Below are 21,128 nucleotides of genomic sequence, written 5' to 3'. Positions count from 1 at the left end.
GTACTATGTTGAATAATAGTGGTGAGAGTGGGCATCCTTGTTGTGTTTCTGATCTTAAAGGAAATGCTCTCAGCTTTTTCCCATTGAGAATGATATTTACTGTAGGCTTTTAATAGATGGTTTTTATGAAACTGAGAAATGTTCTCACTATCTCTACACTCTGAAGGGTTTTAATCAGGAAAAGCTGTATTTTGTCAAATGCTTTTTCCGAATCGATTGAGAGAATCATATGGTTCTTGTCTTTTCTTTTATTAATGTGTTCTATCACACTGATTGATTTGCGAATGTTGAACCAGCCTTGCATCCCAGGAATAAATCCCAAGTGGTCATGATGGATAATCCTTTTAATGTACTGTTGGATCCTATTGGCTAGGATCTTGATGAGTATTTTGACATCCATGTTCATCAGGGATATTGGTCTGTATTTCTCCTTTTTGATGGGGTCTTTGCCTGGTTTGGGGATCAAGGTAATGCTTGCCTCATAGAACAAGTTTGAAAGTTTTCCTTCTGTTTCTATTTTCTGAAACAGCTTCAGAAGAATAGGTAATATTTCTTCTTTAAATGTTTGGTAGAATTCCCCTGGGAAACCATCTGGCCCTGGACTCCTGTTTTTTGGAGGTTTCTGATCACTTCTTCAATCTCGTTACTGGTTATTGGTCTGTTCAGATTCTCTATTTATTCCTGTTTCAGTCTTGGTAGTTTATAAGTTGCCCAGAAGGCATCCATTTCTTCCAGGTTGCTTAATTTTTTGGCTTATACTTGCTGATAATAATTTCTAATAATTGTTTCTATTTCATTGGTGTTAGTCGTGACCTCTCCCCTTTCATTCCTTATTTTATTAATTTGGGTCCTTTCTCTTTTCTTTTGGATAAGTCTGGCCAGATGTTTATCGATCTTGTTAATTCTTTCAAAGAACCAGCTTTTAATTTTGTTGATCTGTTATACTGTTTTTCTGGTTTCTAATTCATTGATCTCTGTTCTAATCTTTATTATTTCTCTTCTCCTGCTTGGTTTAGGCCTTATTTGTTGTTGTTTCTCCAGGTCCTTTAGGTATAAGTTTAGCTTGTGCATTTGTAATTTTTCTAATTTTTTGAAAGAGGCTTGGATGGCTATGTATTTCCCCCTTAGGACCACCTTTGCAGTATCCCATAGGTTTTGGACCAATGTGTTTTTGTTCTCATTGGTTTCCATGAATTGTTTAAGTTCTTCTTTGATTTCCTGGTTGACCAAAACATTCTTGAGCAGAGTGGCCTTTAGCTCCCAAATGCTTGAATTCCAAATTTTTTCTTGTGATTGAGTTCCAATTTCAAAACATGTGGTCTGAAAATATGCAGGGAATAATCTCAGTCTTTTGGTATTGGTTGAGACCTGATTTGTGACCCAGTATGTGGTCTATTCTGGAGAAAGTTCCATGTACACTTGAGAAGAATGAGTATTCTGTTGTTTTAGAGTGGAATGTTCTGTATATATCTATGAAGTCCATCTGGTCCAAGGTGTCATTCAAAGCTCTTGTTTCTTTGTTGATCTGCTTAGATGATCTGTCTATTGCTGAGAGTAGAGTATTGAGGTCTCCTACTATTAAAGTATTATTATCCCCCAATATGATTCTTTATTTTGGTTAACAGCTGGCTTATATAGTTGGCTGCTCCCATGTTGGGGTCATAGATATTTACAATTGTTAGATCTTGTTGGATTGACACTTTAAGTATGATACAGTGTCCCTTTGTATCTCTTACTACAGTCTTTAGCTTAAAATCTAATTTGTCTGTTATGAGAATTGCTATCCCAGCTTTCTTTTGAGGTCCATTGGCATGAAAAATGGTTCTCCATCCCTCACTTTCAGTCTGAAAGTATCTTTAGGTTCTAAATGAGTCTCTTGTAGACAGCATATGGATGGGTCCTTTTTATCCAATCTGCAACCCTGTGCCATTTCATGAGAGCATTTAGGCTGTTTACTTTGATTGTGATTATTGAAAGATATGATTTTAGTGCCATCATGTTGTCTGTGAAGTCCCTGTTTCTATAGATTGTCTCTGTCAATTTCTGTTCTATACCATTCTTGGGTTCTTTCTTCTTTTATAGAACCTTCCTTAATATTTCTTGCAGGGCTGGCTTGCTGGTCACATATTCTTTCGGTTTCTGCCAGTCCTGGACACTCCTTGTCTCTCCATCCATTTTGAATGACAGCCTTGCTGGATAAAGTATCCTTGGCTGCATGTTCTTCTCATTTAATACCCTGAATATGTCTTTCCAGCCCTTTATGGCTTGCCAGGTCTCTGTGGACAGGTCTGACATTATTCTGAAATTCTTCCCTCTCTACATAAGAAATCTCTTCCTCCTAGCTGCTTTCAGGATTGCTTCCTTGGATCTAAGACTTGCGAGTTTTACTATTATATGTCGGGGCATTGATCTGTTCTCACTGATCTTGGGAGGTGTCCTCTTTGCGTCTTGGACATGAATGCTTGTTTCCTTCCCCAGATTAGGGAAGTTCTCAGCGACGATTTGCTCAAATATATCTTCTAGGCCTCTCTCTCTCTCTCTACCCCCTCAAGGATCCCAAAAATTCTGACATTGGAACATTTCATGGTGTCATTGCTCTCTCTCAGTCTGATCTCTTGGGCTTTAAGCTGTTTGTCCCAGGTCTCCTCAGCTTCCTTCTTTTCTATCATCTTATCTTCTAGCTCATTAATTCATTCTTCTGCCTCGTTTACCCTGGCAGTCAGAGTATCTAGGTTAGACTGCACTTCATTCATATCATTTTTAAGTTTGGCCTGATTAGATCTAATTTCTGCCCTTAGAGATTCTATATTGTTGCTAATATTTTTCTCAAGCCTTGATATCGACTTTATAATTGTTACTCTGAAGTCTATCTCTGAGATCTTGCTTATATCCATATCCGTTAGGTCTGTGGCAGAGGCCATAGTCTCTGATTCTTTTCTTTGTTGGGGATTTCTCCTCTTAGTCATTCTGTTGGGAGGTGGTTGAGGGAATGTACAGAGTCCAAAGTATTAACCATGACCCAAGCAAGATACACCTGTTTTATAGGGACCCTACGGTTATCATCCTCTTGTTCTTCCAGCCTGTCTCCTGGGGGAGGGACCTGCAGTGCTGTTACTCAGACAACCCTGCTTGGGCATAGTTGCCCTGCCCCCTGTTGGGGGGTGCTCAGTGAAAACCGTTTTTTTGTTTTTGTTTTTGTTTTTTTTTAGCTCTTATTCTCCAGCACGTTTCCCTGGCAGCTTTCTGCTGCTCTTCTGAAGGTCAGAGCAGAAGTGACTGCACCAAAACCTCTGTCCCTGAACAGAGAAATCACAGTGAGCTCTTCACTGAGCTCTCCAGGATAGAGTCTCGGTTTCTGTCTGCACTGCTAAAAACTGCAGCCTCCCAGGTTATGCGCCCCACAACAACTCTCCCAGAGGTCAAGCCCATGGCAGGGCACATCTCTGCCCTTTGTGCTTCTAAAACTGTGAGCCACCCCTGGTTCATGTGTGCACACCAGCAGCTCCTGGATCCTGTTCAGGGGCTGGACTAAAGTCCTTTCCCCGCAGCTACAGGTCCGCGAGTCTGTGTCCGGTCCCCAGCGTGGGATGCTCTTGCACTCCAGTGTTATATCACCTTCCCGGCACCAGTTTATAGCGGCTCTCTCCCCCTCTGTTTAACTTCCGATATCTGCCCGCAGAATCATGGCTCCCCCCTTCATACCTTGAGACCGCCAGAGATTTTCTGCTTGTAGAGATCCAGATATATATTCTTACATCTCAGGCTAATTTCATGGGTGTTCAGAATGGTTTGGTAGATATTGAGCTACATTCAGGGGACCAGTTGAAATAGGGTCCCTTACTCCTCCACCATCTTCCCTCCTCCTCAGGAAATTACAATTCATTTTAAACTTTCAGTTATGTGGCAGCTTGATTTGTTTAACATTGTGCCATGGTTTTGCTTGAGTCATATTGAAATACTTCTGTGGTACTTCCAGGATTGCCTTAAGTAATGAATGTACTATAACATTGTAAGGAAACATGAGGAGTAATGTTGATGTAAAAATGCTAATGTTTTATAAAAGGAAAATCACTGTGGATTTCTTATTTATGCCTTGATATTTGGAACTTTGGAAAGGCTGTAGTTTCATTATATAACCTGAATATGGCATGGCTAGTGAATTTTAGATTTCATAAATATGTCTTTAGGAATCTCATAGGAAAAAATAATTAAGGCTTCTTAAAATAACATATATCAGTTAGTGTCTTCTGGGAAATGAATTTTATTAATCATTTAATTTCTTATTTTTCCACAGGGTTTGAGGTTCCAATTAAAACCCTGTTTGGGCCATTGCATTACTGCCTTCTAGTACTTAATTGTCACCAAAAACCTCATCACTTATTTTAGAACAAAAGAAGAATGAGGTAAGGAGAAAAGTAATGAAATGCAGCATAGCACATCTTTCAAAGGAAGGGGAAGTAGCTTTTTAAAAATGATCTAGGATCAGTGACATTCAAAAATTATTTGCTGAACACTAAATGTGCTTAAGTGTGACATCTCAACTCCAAGGACTCTATGTCTTCTGTTATGAAATGAAACACACAGACTTATTTTTTTTTCTCCTTTGCTGTTGCTGAAGCCTAAGGTAATAATTATTGATGTCACTGATACCGCAAATGGTAATGTATGTCGCCAAATGAACGTTCTACTTTATCTGATGGAGATTCTATGATGTTCTGGTGCTATAATGATGAGTATAATTAACAATCTTAAATGATATTTTAAAAATATGTGCAATTCTTTTGTTGTTCTCATAACACATCATACGCACATTTGCTTATATCATGGGGTCATACTTAACAGCTTTCTGCCTAATCCATCATGATGTCCTTAAATTCTCATGTTGCTAATTCATTATTTTTGAAATAGTTTGACAGTTCTTTGGAGTATTATGTTTCACTGAATAATGTTGCCTATATCAGAGGAATGATATAATCAGAGGTGTTATTTAAAGATGCAATGTCATTCCCTAAACCCAAATCTAATGAAATACATAAATATGAAAAGAAAGTCAAAAAGTATCCACACTTTTCCCTTGTAGTCTCTAATAATGGATGTTTTTCATTAAAGTAAAAACTTAAATATACAATTATTCTCCACAAAAGACAGATCACTCCCAAATGATTGATATAAAATGCTTATATTCATACCAATTGGGACTGACTTTTTGAAGATGACACATTAATTCTGGGTTGACAATGTATAAACAAGTAAAGCTATGTCTATAGTAATGATAAAGTTATTAATTTTGTTGAACCTGTTAGCCTTAGTCACAGTGAACTATACTTTTGAGGCTTTCTATGTTTCATTATGTTTGAGAAGATTCAGAGACTATGTATTAATCTTTGAATCTCAACCCTCCTTTTAGGGTCTCTCAAAGTGCCCATGTTTGTCAAATGATGGAAGGGAAGGAGTGAGGAAACAAGGGAGAGAAGAGTTATGCTTCACAACAGCCAAGGAATTGGTCTACTGTGCTGAGTAAACATGGTTTACTATATGGCACTAAGGATTTTGATAAAATATGTCAAGTTTGGCTTCTCTTTCTTATGCTAGTCTCCACTTAAGAATTTGTAATGAGCTATGCCCATGTTCCTCATTAATTCATAAACAGCCTCTTTAGTGTGTTTAACTTTCACTTAAGCCCCAGATCAGAGCTGCTGAGAGCACCAGTGGGGAAAGTTTAACAGCCAGCATACTATGCTGATTTCTATTGGAATAAGTGTTTATTTTATTTTTAAAAATTGACTTATGTATGAGATTCACCAACTAAGTTCACTATAATCCTTTCAGTGTTTGTATCCTAAAAATTAAATCCATCTTTGTGAGATATAACTTACTGTTATTGGAAATGTTGTCAGTGTTCAGATGTTTATTAAGGATAATGGTAGCTGGTTTATACATGGCATCTTTGTGTTTCGTCTAGTTTTAAGACCTCAAACTAGTAGTTTGTCTCACTAATTCTCATAATTTTCTATAAGATAAAAAACAAGAAAGTTGTGACTGCCCTCTCTTTAGGATGTGGTAAAGAACCACCCTGAGGGTATCTGCATTGAATCACCATTTAAATTCAGTTTATCAAATATAGATTGATCACATTCCATTCTATGTAATGTCTCTAGATTTATTAAAATGAATAAAACATGACCCCTGTCTTCGCAGATCATATAATGATTGAGGAAGCCAAGTATGTACCTCATTTTAATGCAATCTGTTGAGCATTCTGAAAGAGATATGGGTTGGATAACATCGGAACTCTAAAGAGGAACATTCAACCAGCTATGGAAGGAGGTTAAACCAATGGAGAGATACTTGGAGAGATAATTCTTAAGCTATCAAAAGATGAGTAGAAGGCAGCCAGGCAATAAGAGATGTCCAGCTGTGTGGAGCAGCAAGAAGAGAGGTGTAAAGGCACAGATATGATTAAAATGGTCATCTCTCCTAGTATGTTATATGGCAGTGAAAAAAGAATGCTTCTTGAAGAAAAGATAAGTCTTACTGAATTAGGTGAATGTTGGTAGAAGTCTTGAAGCAGGGGTGCCTGGGTGGCTCAGTCAGTTAGCATCTGACTCAGGTCATGATCTTGGGTCATGGGATTGAACCCCCCCCCCCCATCAGGTTCCACACTCAGTGCAGAGTCTGCTTATCAATTCTCTCTTTCCCTCTGTTCCTCCTCCCCCTCCCTCCCTTTCTCTCTCTCAAATAAATAAATAAAATCTTTTAAAAAAAAGAAGTCTTGAAGCATAAGTACAAATGAGCCAAATAAAGAATTGAGAAAGGACATTTTCTAAACATAAAGAATAGCATTCAAAGATTATATTTATAAACTTGTTTGATGTACATTTGCATGGCATCAGGCAAAATGAATTTAGGAATCAATGGTCCTTTTTTCTCCATTCTCTACACTGTAAGTAGGCAATGCATTGATTCCTACTTCTTTGAACTCTGTGTAAAGTCATATAAACATTAAATTTCAAAACTAAAGGAAATTTAGATATGATGTCATTCAGAATCTTATTTTCTAAATGAAGAAACTGAGGCTCAGAAGGATGAGATGACTTGTTTAAGGAGAGCTCTTTGTGATTTTCAGAGCCTAGGTAAGATCTGATGCCCCCATGTCAGCAGAAAAACTTGAAAACTATAGTAGTTTTGTATTGTTTCCCTCAATCCCAGTGGATTGCCATTAGAGGCAGTAAAGTCTAGAGGTTAAAATGTTGGCTTTAGAGTCTAAATATCTTTGCTTTCACCAAATACATGCCAAGTGACTTTAGGCAAGTGATATCTTTTTTAGCTTCAGATCTTTCATCTACAAAATGGGGGATAATAATGTAAAATGCTTTGACCATGCTTAGCACATAATAAGCACTCCATACATGTGTTGTTATTATCTCTCTTCAGGTAATCAAGTACTAGCATACATGAGTAGATTGTGGTATGGGCATTCTTAAAATTGATTTGATTATCCAAATCATTTTTAAAAATTTGTTGTAATGACTATCATGTAACCAATTTCACCAAAACCTTTCTTTTTTTTATTATGTTTTGTTAGTCACCATACAGTACTTCATTAGTTTTTGATGTAGTGTTCCATGATTCACTATTTGCATATAACCAAACCTTTCTAAGTTATAATGTTTTAGAACTGCCATGTACACAAAGTCTAAATTATGTGATTTTTTATTATTGTCATTAATAGAGAATGTTAAATTTTTATGAATGAAGTAATATCAAGTACTGGTTAAGGGATTTTAGAGTAAGAATTGTAAATCTATTAATTTGAAATGTGAAAAACATTCCTACCTTAAGCAAAATTTTCTTAAAAAAATACATGTTTCTTCTATAAGGCTATAGGAATGGCTATGTGACCTTGCATCTGATCCCAATCTTATGTTCCACTGCTCTTATTATTTAAACAATACAACAGATTAAAGCTGAAAGCAAAGTGATGTGAATCTCATACTCTAGGAAAAAAAAAGCACAATCAGTATTACCTTGTATGTCAGACACATGATGGCCTTTGTTCATTTGACAAAACAACTTTAAAGACTCTTAGAAAGGTTTGTCTTGATATAAATTTTCTACCCAGTGGATATTAGACTTTTACTACAGGGCTTTGGATATTAGATAGCTACATATGACATGAGACACCTCAATGCTTCCAAAGTCATTATATTCACTGTTAATGAACTGAAAGCTTTAGATCTGTAATGTGGTTCATAAATCAAAGCAACATTTTATACACATTTATGTGATCCATAGTTATGCAGAGAGAAATGAACTAAACAGAACTATTACCATCTTGAGAAAATATGAATTTGTTTTGCAATTTAAATAACAAAGATTTTTAAAAATAATTTACTATGTTTGAAAAATAAATAAATAAATAAATAATAATTTACTATGTTTGGAGGTACAGAGAAGTAATTTCCAAAATGCAGAAGATATGGTTTTTAAAACAGAGGTTTACAGTATATGACCTATAAATAAAACTGTTACATAAAATACCCAGTGAGCAGGTGGTCACATTTCACAAATATAGATTACTGAGTTTGCTTAACATAATAATTTTTAACATAATAATATCCTCAGTGTTAAAATAATAATAATAATGATTATGATGATGATGTCCTCAGTGTTCCTGTATTATGTATGAATTTCTATAAACTATTCTGAGAAAGTTTTCTTTTTATTCTTTTCTCCTATTAAAACAATCTAGTAGTAATAAACATTCAAAGTTCACAAAGTTAGATTATATTCTTTAGGGAGCAAGAAGAGAAAACTCCTTTCTTTTCTTCTGGAAAAAGAAATATAAAGGAAATGGGATAATATCAGGAATCTATTTTAGAGACTTACTTTCAGGTCTTTAAAGCTAGAGTTCTTTCTAGCTAGAGTTCTATGAAGTATATTTTCTCTATCCATACTATTCTGCTATGAGAAAAACAGTAATTTCCAGGCACTCCAAAGTTTACATTATTGACCTGATTATTTTACATCCATAATACCTTATCAAAAAAACATGTACACTATATAATTTATAAAGGCCTTCATTAAATGTGTGGTAGAATCCATCAGTAAAACCATCTGGTCTTGAATTTTTCTTTGTTGGGAGATTTAAGATTACTCATTTAATCTCCTTACTTGTAATTGGTCTGTTCATACTTTCTTTTTTTTTTAAGATTTTATTTATTTATTTATTTGAGAGAGAGAGAATGAGAGAGAGCACATGAGAGGGGGGAGGGTCAGAGGGAGAAGCAGACTCCCCACCAAGCAGGGAGCCCGATGCGGGACTTGATCCAGGGATTCCAGGATCATGACCTGAGCCGAAGGCAGTCGCTTAACCAACTGAGCCACCCAGGCGCCCCTGTTCATACTTTCTATTTCTTCATGATTCAATCTTGATAAGTTGTATGTTTCTAGGAATTTTTCCATTTCTTCTAGGTTATCGCATTTGTTGGCATGTAATTGTTTGTAGTAGTTTCTTATCCTTAGTATTTCTGTGGTATCAGTTGTAATGTCTCCTCTTTCATTTCTGATTTTATTTATTTGAGTCTTCTCTCTTTGTTTTAGTGTAGCTAAAGGTTTGTTGATTTTATCTTTTCAAAAACCAGCTCTAAGTTTTGGTGATCTTTTCTGTTGTCTCTTTAGTCTCTATTTACTTTTGCTCTGATCTTTATTTCCTCCCTTCTACTAACTTTGAGCTTAGTTTGTTCTTTTTCTAGTTCTTTGAGATCTTACTTTTTTCTCAATGTAGGCATTAATCGCTATAAATATCCCTTTCAGAACTGCTTTTGCTGCATCCCATAAGTTTTGGTATGTTGTTTTTTCAATTTGTCTCAAAATATTTTTAAAATTTCTTCTTTGACACATTGGTTGTTCAGGAGCATATTGTTTAATATCCACATATTTGTAAATTCTACAGTTTTCCTTATTATTGATTACTTTCCCAATGAACACATATATTAAATCATCATGTTGTACACTTTAAATATATAACAATTTTATTTGTCAATTATACCTTAATAAAGCTGAAAAAATATAAATTTCACCTTCTCAGGTTAAAAATGTAAAGAAAAAAGAAAAGAAAAAAAAAGAAAAGAAAAGAAAAAAACAATTTTTAACATCTGATATTGAAACAAAAGACTTTTTTCTAAAGAATTGATAAATCAAAACAAAAACAAAACAAAAAAAAAAAGCAGCAAATAAAACCCCAAACCTCCATCAATACCTCTTTTCTCAACCATTTTTATTAATTGAAGTTTTACTAAGTTCAGCATATTTTAAAGTGTCTTAAATGTGCATTTTCATAATAAAAGTCAGTCATCTATTAAAACATAGTCTATTGCCAGCTAAATTTCTTTGTCTATCATTTATAATGATTTTTATTTTCTTGTATATCATTTCAGAATAGCTTCCTAAAGTTACGTCACAAATTTCAAAATTTGCATGTTTTGTAACTCTTTTATATACTGACCAAAAAGGATTAAGTGTTATGTAGACTGAAAACATCCTTACAGTGACTGGTTTCTTTGAAAGCATAGTATGTGTGACTATGTATGTGTCTGTGCCTGTGCACATGTATATGCGTGTATACGTGTATGTGTGTAAGGGTGCTAGAGGGAGGGAGGAAAGAAAGGAGAGAGAGAGAGAGAGAGGGAGAGAGAGAGAGGTAAGTGGAGGTGGTGAGAAAACACAGTATAGCTTTTGTTGAGGAGAGAAATCAAGGGGCGCCTGGGTGGCTCAGTCGGTTAAGTGTCTGCTTTCAGCTCAGGTCATGATCTCAGGGTCCTGGGATGGAGCCCCATGTCAGGCTCTCTGCTCAGTGGAGAGCCTGCTTCTCCCTCTGCCTGCTGCTCCCCTTGCTTGTGCTTGCTCTCCCTCTGTCAAATAAATAAATAAAATCTTTAAAAAGGGGGGGCAGAATTCAAGTGAAGTATACTAAAATTCAAGGAAGTGAAGTAATGTTAACTCTTCATTCTTGGTGGGCCTAACCACCAAGATATAAATTAATGAGACTGTTAAATTTTAATTTGAGGATAGATGTGGAAAAGTTTTCTGTAGTAACTTTTCTTTCACGTCCACTAAACAGTGAATATATTGACCTATTAAAAATATAATTTACTTCAAGCATAAGTGAATTCCTCAAATATGGAATAACTTTTGGCAAACAGCCTTTATTATGCCTTGATGTAATTCAAATGAAAGTTAATTGATTCTTTAGGAGTACAAGTCATTTTTGTTGTTTTATCCTAACCTTTGATTCCATTTCAAAATGCTTCTTCTGGTTTCTATTATTGTCATCGTCATTGTTGTTGTTTTAGACTTGACTAAAGTATCTTTTGCATCATCTTATCAAAGGAAAAAGAACATTAAGTTCCTTTTATTGGGAAATTAAAGTTATATCTACACTCAAATTTTTGTTATGGGAGCATTCTCTTCACTGTAGCAAACATGCTTTTGTTTATACAATTAACTGTAAGTCACTTGGATCTATAGAAAATAATTGTATGTCTGTGACTTACATATTTATTTTCACTAAGGCCTAATCAGGAAGATGGAAAAATTTAAAAAGTCTAGCCTCTGGTTTTCTTCTCCCTCTCAATAAGTAAATACAACCATCTTTCAATACTAGTTTCCATTTTGGAAGTACATCAGCAAGAAGGTAATTTGTGAAAGGTAATTTCTCAGAGTTTGTTATTACCTATTTCTTGGATCTATTTGATTTCCACCCAAGTTTTTCTCCCTGATTTTCTGGCTTTAAGATTATTTTTGAATTCCTTTTGTATTTACAAGTGATGTGCTTGACAGATAGGTTACAAGGATTGTTATACATGCAGTAGAGTGTTTTTAAAAATTACTCACTTTGCTTATGAGCCAGTTTACTGTCCTTTGTGCAAAGTAACAAGCCATTCTATCATGGATGAAAGATCTTGATTTGAGCATTTACAGTGTACAACTCCTTCATGGCTGAAAGCTTCTAGTAATTTCAATCTTTCTGTCACCCATACAAATCCCAGGTCTACATATAGAGTCTGATTATAACAGATAAAGATTTATTTTTCAATTATTAGTTGCAATAGTTTCTTCTTTTATTACTAATATAAATTTATTGAAATAAAATTAATATACAGTGTGATATTGGTTCCAGGCATACAACATCCTGATTCTATAATTCTATACACTACTCAGTGCTCAGTGCAATAAGTGTAGTTAACATCTGTCACCAAACAATGTTATTATAATCTTTTCTTCCAGGTATAGAATTTAGTGATTTATCACTTACATACAACACCCTGTGCTCATCACAAGTGCCCTCCTTGATGTCCTATTTAACCCATCCCTGCCACCCCCAACCACTTCCCCTCTGGTAACCATCAGTTTGCTAAGAGTCTGTTTCTTGGTTTGCCTCTCTTTTCCCCCCTATGTTCATTTGTTTTGTTTCTTAAATTCCACATATGAGTGAAATCATATGGTATTTGTCTTTCTCTATTTCTTTTTTTTAAATTTATTTATTTTTTCAATTTTAGTTGCAATAGTTTCTTGATTAAATGTCTCTATTACCAACGGTGTTCCACCCCTTCATGGCCTCCACCTCCCCCTTTATCTAGCTGCCATTAGAAAAATCATTACTTGGCAATAAAACACAATTTCAGATTTTTGTATGAACTGGGGTTCTCTGTCAGCTTATTTTAATTAGTTCTTTCATTTTTAACTTATCACTAAAGTTTAAAGACATTATATATGACATTTCTTAATGTCAATTATAAATGCAAATGGTTATACATTTGGAGAAATATCCTATAGTAAATTTTAAGGGTTCATTCTTGGGATGTTCTTATCATGAATGAAAAAGCCAGATTTTTACAACAGAAAAACTACTCCCTGGGAGTGAGCTACTTATATTGCATTTTGGAACTACTACAGTTTGATTTAGTAAAATGTTAACATAGTAGTTTAATGGCGGGGGAAAATCTGACTCTGCTTTTCTTAGCCAAAGAAATAGATTGAATAATGAAAAATTCTTACTGACAATAGGAAATACCCTGATACATTTGCAATTACAGTGTTCCTCTTAATCCAGTATCTCACTATGTGTTATTACCTTTGCAATCCCCATAATACCTTGTACTAATTAGAGTTATTCTTGCTTTCATTTTGAGGACCAGAAAATGAAAAAGTAATTTAATTTTTCAAGGTCATGGATCATAACTATCTTAGAGACTGAAATAAAAATCTATTATTTAGATAATATGTAATGTGTTTCTTTTTTTTTTAAGATTTTATTTATTTGGGGCGCCTGGGTGGCTCAGTCGTTGGGCGTCTGCCTTTGGCTCAGGTCAGGATCCCAGGATCCTGGGATCGGGCCCCGCATCGGGCTCCCTGCTCGGCGGGAAGCCTGCTTCTCCCTCTCCCACTCCCCCTGCTTGTGTTCCCTCTCTCTCTGTGTCTCTCTCTGTCAAATAAATAAATAAAAAATCTTTAAAAAAAAAAGATTTTATTTATTTATTTGAGACACAGAGAATGAGAGAGACAGAGAGCACATGAGACGGGGGAGGGTCAGAGGGAAAAGCAGGCTCCCCGCTGAGCAGGGAGCCTGATGCGGGACTCGATCCCGGGACTCCAGGATCATGACCTGAGCCGAAGGCAGTCGCTTAACCAACTGAGCCACCCAGGCGCCCTGTAATGTGTTTCTTAAGCAATTTCTGTCATTATTCTCCATCAATTCTCTTAACCAGTAAATAACAGGTTCTAACAAATGAATATAACTAGCAAGCGAAATCACAGGGAAAGCCATGATAATAAATATTTGGTAGATTCATGGGTCCTTGGCACTTTACAAACTATTTTCATGCCCATTACCTCATTCGTTTCTCAGAACAAACTTAGAAGCCGGTAAAGTACGTATATTTATCCAAATTTTAGAGGTGTGAGATGTAATACTCAGAGAGGTTAAATTACTTTTCCAAAGTCAGAACTAGGAAACAAAAGACCCAGGATTCTAATGTAACTCCAAACATAGCAATATTAATACTAAAGCATAGTACAAACCCACATCTTATAATTTGTCTCTAGATAAATGTCTAAGCATTCTTGTCAGAATTCAAACATCATTTATCAACTAATTTCATTTTAATTAAATGCACCTTAGCGATACTCACAAAACTATGGACAGTAAGAAACAAAGTATTCAGAAATTATAGATTTGAAAAATTCTATTATACCTGAGTATTTGTTCTATCCAGTTAGTTATACCCCAATGAATTTTATATCTGTTATTTAGTTAACTGAGAGGAATATTATTAACCATATTTTATATATGAGGAAACAGACTCTGAAACGTTTAATAACTTACCTCAGATTGCAGTTTGTATCTTGGTGGAGCCAGAATTCAAAGAAATATCTGTCTGTCCTTCAAGGCTTTGCTCATTCCTAAGCCATGTAAACAAGCAAGAAAAGAGTTATTTTTTCAGGGATGCCTGGGTGGCTCAGTTGGTTAAGCAACTGCCTTTGGTTCAGGTCATGATCCCAGGGTCCTGGGACTGAGTCCCATATCAGGCTCCCTGCTTCGCAGGGAGCCTGCTTCTCCCTCTGCTTACCTCTCCCCCTGCTTGTGCTCTCTTTCTCGCTCTCTCTGACAAATAAAATATAAAAAAAGAGTTATTTTTTCAATAGTAGGAATCTTTTCTCAATGTATACATATATCAAATCATTACACTGTACACTTTACATATATTACAATTTTATTTGTCAATTATACCTCAAAGCTGAAAAAATTTGATATTAGGTGCTTCCTCAGATAGGCACTATTTTCACATTTCACATATAAATGTTTTTGTTAAATATATAGGTTACCCTAAATAAGATTCATCAGATACTTAAGAATTCAAGATAAGAGGTATTTTGCAGAGCTTGAGGTTTATAGGAAGAAACTTAATGATAAGCTTGAGATGTATTTATATATTTCTTCTATATTTTAGAGTAAATGTGGAATAAATCTTTGCTGAGGGTTAGCATCATACACTCTGTTAGGCTCTGAGGATACAGAGATGTTTAAATCATGGTTCCTCTCCTTAAGAAGCTAATAGGAGATTCATTCATTGATTTATTCAAGAAGTATTTATTGAGCATCTAATGGAAAGATGGGCACAAAGAAAATGAGGTGTATATCTACTTCAGTACTTTGATCACTCATGAAATAGAAGGGACTTATTTCTGGAACTTTAAATCATTCTAAGTTTTTCATTTTTTAAAGTTCCATGTCAACTTAAAAATATTTGTTAACAGCACCATTTTCAAATGCTCCCAAAGAAAAAGCAGCATTATTTTCACTCATTTATGCTGCATAATGAATATATGTTGAGAGTCACCATCTGCCCCAGTTTTGCTTAGTGATATAGTGCTGTCAAGACTGTTAATTGCCAAGGTCAGAGGGTTTGGGGATAGCTGAACTTCAGTGTGACATCTTGGGCCAATTTACACATTGCAGCAAATATAATTGAGTCTTGCAATAATATATGTATGTGGCCATTTTAACTTGTCCCAATAATATCTGCTTATCTGGTCAAGCAAACAAAGTATTCTGTGAAATTGCCTACCTTCATGTCCTGAGTTTTGTAAATCAATGAGTCAAAAGCTCAGAGAGGATTAAATTAATCCATAATAAAAGCACAGGGCTCAAAAAAGATAAATAAATGTCTTCTGTTTCCCTCTTTCTGTATAGTATTATAACTCTGGATCTCTGTTTTGTTGGCAGAGACTGTAAAATTAGATAATTCATATATTTATATGCTTCCAGTAATAATACTTTTATTAGTATGAGAATTCAAGACATTCTATCTTCTTTTTTTTACCATTGCTGGTGTCAGTGTGTCAATAAAAGTTGGAATGTCTGATTCCTCCTAATCCTCAAATGGTTATAAAGTGACACATTTTATTTACACTTTTAAAATGCATATTTAATTCTTTTCTTCTGTGAACATCAATATTTTTCTGCTCAGTGGATGAATATTGAGTAGGGCAACTTGCCAGCTCTCCACTGGAGAATTGAGATCTGGCACTCCCTCCACTTTCAAAACAGGCTCAAGCAAGGCTCCTTGTTCACATAGGGCTCACATTAACAAGTAAACTCAAAATATCTTCAAACAACATGAAACACCCTGCTTTATGTACTTAAAGAAGGTCAGTAGTCTTTCTCATGCCAAGGAAAGCATATGATTTAAATTTCAGAACATGATTTCATCTAAAACTTGCAAAAATGTTTTTGACTGCAAAGTTAAAAAAGAAAGGAGAGTTGTTGCTGTTTGCATATGTTAACTCAATGTATTCAGTAACATTTCTCTAACAACCACAAATTGTTGCATTCTTTATGGTCTACAATGTAATTTTTTAAAAGTTATTAAGCTTCCCAAATGACATTTTGTACTTTTGTGATAAACCAGCTTTCCTACTAAGGAAATAAAGAATATTTGAAACTCCATGGCAAGTAGCAGTAGGTGGGGAAAAAAAAAAAAAAACTTTATGAATATATACAAGAACAGCATGTTTAAGTGCTTAATTTTATTACTGTAAATTTATTTTGATTTGTCTTTGGAACCCAGCAGGAACAGAAGAGAGAGACCGCATGCAAGAGAACAAAAATAGCTCATTTAGGTGCATAAGGTTCTGTAGATGTAAATTAATCTCTCCTTCATTTCAAAGCCTAGAGAGTTTATTCTCTATTGTTACCAATGATGTTTCCATCTATTACCTTGTTTTCATTCTTTCTACTGTTGGCATAATTTGTACAAAGACAAAAGAGACTGAACCAAATTTTGAAGTCTTGATAGTTCTAGTCCAATTCCCTTTGTGTGAACCAGGACTCTATACACATTCCAAAGGGAAGCAGAGTGTTCCAGGGATTTTTTTTAAAAGATTTCATTTATTTATTTGGGGAGGGGGGGAGAGAAAGAGAACGAGCAAGGGGGAGGGGCAGAGGAGCCCGACATGGGGCTTGATCCCAGGACCCTGAGCCGAAGGCAGATGCCTCCCCAGGGTTTTTTTTTTTCTTTTAATTTATTTTCTTTTTAAATAAAAAACATATATTTTAGATGTACAACCTGATGATTTGCTATGCATACACACAGTGAAATAATCACTACTATATTCATTGTAGCATTAGTTACAATAGCCAACACATCAAAACTACCTAAGTGTCCATCAAAGGATGAATGAAGAAATTACAAGGTATGGATGTATAGTGAAATATTTAGCCTTAAAAAAGAAGGCAATCCTGTCATTTGCGACAGCATGGATGAACTTGGAGACAATAAACTAAGTGAAATAAGCCAGACACAGAAGAAAAAGACTGCATGATCTCACATATCATCTAAAAAAATCAAATACACAGTAGCAGAAAGTAGAACAGTGCTTACCAGAGGCAAGGAGGTGGGGGAAATGGGGAGATGTAGGTTAAAGGGCACAAAACAAAGAGTTTTGAAGTGACCAATATAATCAGTTAGAGTTATCAGTCTAGTTGCCTAGTGTTTTTTTACAACAGTAAGACTTTAGCTACTTACAAACTCAACATGTTGAAAAGCTTAAAATTTTATTGAATCATTACTATCATTATTCACATTTATTGAATGCCTACTAGGTGCAGTGCCCTGTGATCCACTCTAGTCAAATATAATATCTAACTGGTTTGAATGCAATTTTCTTGGAATTTTAAACCAGATGTTTTGACATAATATGGACAGGACCCAAGTTCTAGAAATTCAAACCTCTTGATTTTTTTTCTTATTTATTTTTCATGTTTTGTAGTCCCATTAGTAATTTCTTAGGACATTTGGATATGAACAAATATACTATTTACTTTTAAGTTTCCCACATGCATACAGAATGCTTTCCCAAATCATGTCAACTCCTTATATTTATACTATCGCTTGGGTACTGCCCAAACTAAGGGTATCTGCCTGCAAAAAGCAATGATGCTGAAGGCAGTTCTTTAAAGCAGAATAGTTTTTCTTGTCAAGATAAATGGTTAATGAGAACATTTGGATGAGATGAAATTACAAACCTCTACCTCTTTCAATGCTCTATCCTCCATCCCTCTCTCTGTATTTTTTATCCTTTACTAAGTTTCTAAAGAATGAGAACAATGATGGTGCTGGAGTAGCTTCCTGTTTTCCCTAATACCTACCACTATATTCTGTTTAGGAATTATTAACATGAATTTTAGCATTATTAACTAACAAATTCGAAAGTCTACTGTATCTGTTATATCTTCCAGTATAAGTATAAGCCAAAGAATACTAACGGTTTGTACTTGCAGCTGCTATTATGAATAAATCAAAAAATAGATATATCTTAAAGGAATTTTGCAAGTCATGAGGGTGCTTTTTACTGAGCCCTCTCAAATTCATTTGTTCAGTATTGAAACAATTTAAAAATCCCCCTCCTTACTCTCTCTGCCTTTTTAAATTTTCTTTTCTCTTTTAATTCTTAAGTTCAGAATATTGTAGTCACTTGACTAATTCTTCTTCATGTTCAGGCAATACACAATATGCAAGTCTTGTTAGTATTATTTAGACATGTTTGTACCCCAAATTTATTCCCAGGGAAAGTATGTCATTCTAAAACACTATTCCCCTGTGACTGGATTATTACAGCCTACTTGTCTCTACAGTCCGTTTTCCCCTAATTAAACCCACCAGTAAACCATGGCTAATCTAATTTTCTTCAAATGATACACCCATTGTATCATTCATCTTTTCAAAAACCTATGTTATTTCCCTATTTGCTGGTACTACTCTTCATGACTTCCAAGGCCCTCTATAAATTGGGTGACCCTTAGCTTAATTGTTCAAGTCAATTTCCCACTTTTCCATAACACAATTATTCTGCTTCCATTAGGCTATTTTTTACATGATGCTGCTCATATTGTCCAAATAACCTTCAAGGTTCAAGAAGGCCACATCTGTTCCATGAATTCTCTCCATATCACAGCCTGTAGTGAGTAATTTCCTTCTCTACTCTCCTATAGGGTATTTTATAACTTCCTTATGATTCTTTATGTTGGCACTTAATTTTATAGTTGAGAATTTAAAAAATTATTTTAAGTGCTGTATTATTTTCATCCTATCTTCCTAACCAAAGTAGAAGCTTTCTGAAGGCATTGGACATTATTTTACAGATGCTTTACAGAATTTAACATATCATTACACATTTAATAGATCCTTAATGAGTGTCTATTGATAAAGAGTGTATCAATATTTATTGATAAGGAGAGTTAAATGAGTTAAATCTCATTTCTGAATTTTTCATTTACTGCCACCAGACCATACATCCCAGTAAATGAGAATACTTGCCATGTATGCCTTCTTCCGTTATTTAATTTAGCAGGAAAAAAGTATTTCCTTGTTTTACATAGCCTGTCCACTTAAAAAAATTTACCAAAATTAAGCTAATAATCTATGCTTTATTAGAAGAGACTTTGGCAATTTTGCACAGATTTGATAGTCATCACCTATTTTACACTATAGGTAGTTGAACATTTCTAAATATAGATCAAATATGCCTTCATTTTTCTTTTTATTGTCATATGTGTGGCCTCCACATTCTTAAATACATGATTTAGAGCAATATATAACATACTTGTATTTTTCTCTTAGAGTCTTAATTACTAATTTTCAGAGTAGGAAAGTACCTTAGAGTTTATCTAATTCAAATGACCTAATGATTGAATCTCTTATGTGAAATTTATTTGCTCAACACATTTTCATCGAATACCTCACATATACTAGTTGCTCAAGCAGATAGTACTTGACTACATGTGATGACTTGCAATTCAACCGTGTGAAGCTGCCTATTCTATCATAGAATGGCTTGTTGGAGAAGTCCCCCTTGTATCTCACTGAAATCTGCTCTCTGGAATTTCCTTTGTTGGTCTCATTTTAGCTATTAGAAAAAACATAAAACAATTCTAGTATCTCTTCTGGAGGACAAGCCATTGATATTTAAAATAACTCTCATGCACAATTCACAGCACTTACCAGAGCACATACCCTCCCGAGTGTCTATCACCCAGTCACCCCATCCCTCCCACCCCACCCCCCACTCCAACAACACTCAGTTTGTTTCCTGCGCTGTGAATTGTGCAAGACTGTTGAATCTCAGATCTGTACCTCTGAAGCAAATAATGCGATATATGTTGAGAAAAAAAAAAAGAAGAAGAAGGTAGCGGGAGGGGAAGAATGAAGCGGGGGAAATAGGAGGGGTAGACAAACCATGAGAGACGATGGACTCTGAAAAACAAACAGGGTTCTAGAAGGGAGGGGGGTGGGAGGATGGGTTAGCCTGGTGGTGGGTATTGAGGAGGGCACATTCTGCATGGAGCATTGGGTGTTGTGCACAAACAATGAATCATGGAACACTTCATCTAAAACTAATGATGTAATGTATGGGGATTAACATAAGAATAAAAAAAAATAACTCTCATGCTACCCTGGAGTATTATTTCTCTTCCCTTTGTCACACCACTTCAACTCTTCCCACAGTTTCCAAAATGATATGGTTTCAGGTCTCCTCATCATCCTGCTCATTCTACCCTAAATATGTTCCAGTGCTGTTCTTATCAAGCTCATCAGATCTAATGATCATATTTTGCAACATCCCCTTTACTGAATTTCAATTCATATATAATATAGCCTATCTAGACACATAATATATCAAAAACTACATTTCTTGAACTTTAATATAAATGACAAATGCAATAAAATAAAATGTTTAAAATGTGTAAGGTACAACTAAACTTTAAGACAAAAAAAAACACACCCTCAAGTTCTCCAAGTGTCCGCTTGGGGGAAGCAGCCCCCCCCAACAATGCCCTGATAATGCACCCTTCTACTGGGTCAATAAAGTGGCCAATTTTGAATGCAGCACCACACATATAATCTAACCTACTTATACTTATGAAGAGTAAAATTATCTCTTGCTTCATTCTATGTACTGCTCTTCTATTACTACAGCCTAAAATCAGAGGACTGTTATTCACTCTTTGAGCTTACTATCAAATAAAATCCCAAAGTTTCTAAGTGTGAAGCCACATTGCTTCCATT

The sequence above is a fragment of the Mirounga leonina genome, unplaced genomic scaffold (assembly GCF_011800145.1).
Source record: "Mirounga leonina isolate KUSES-001 unplaced genomic scaffold, KU_Mleo_1.0 Mir_101664, whole genome shotgun sequence".
In the NCBI taxonomy this organism is placed as follows: Eukaryota; Metazoa; Chordata; class Mammalia; order Carnivora; family Phocidae; genus Mirounga; species Mirounga leonina.
This window is presented reverse-complemented; position numbering follows the sequence as displayed.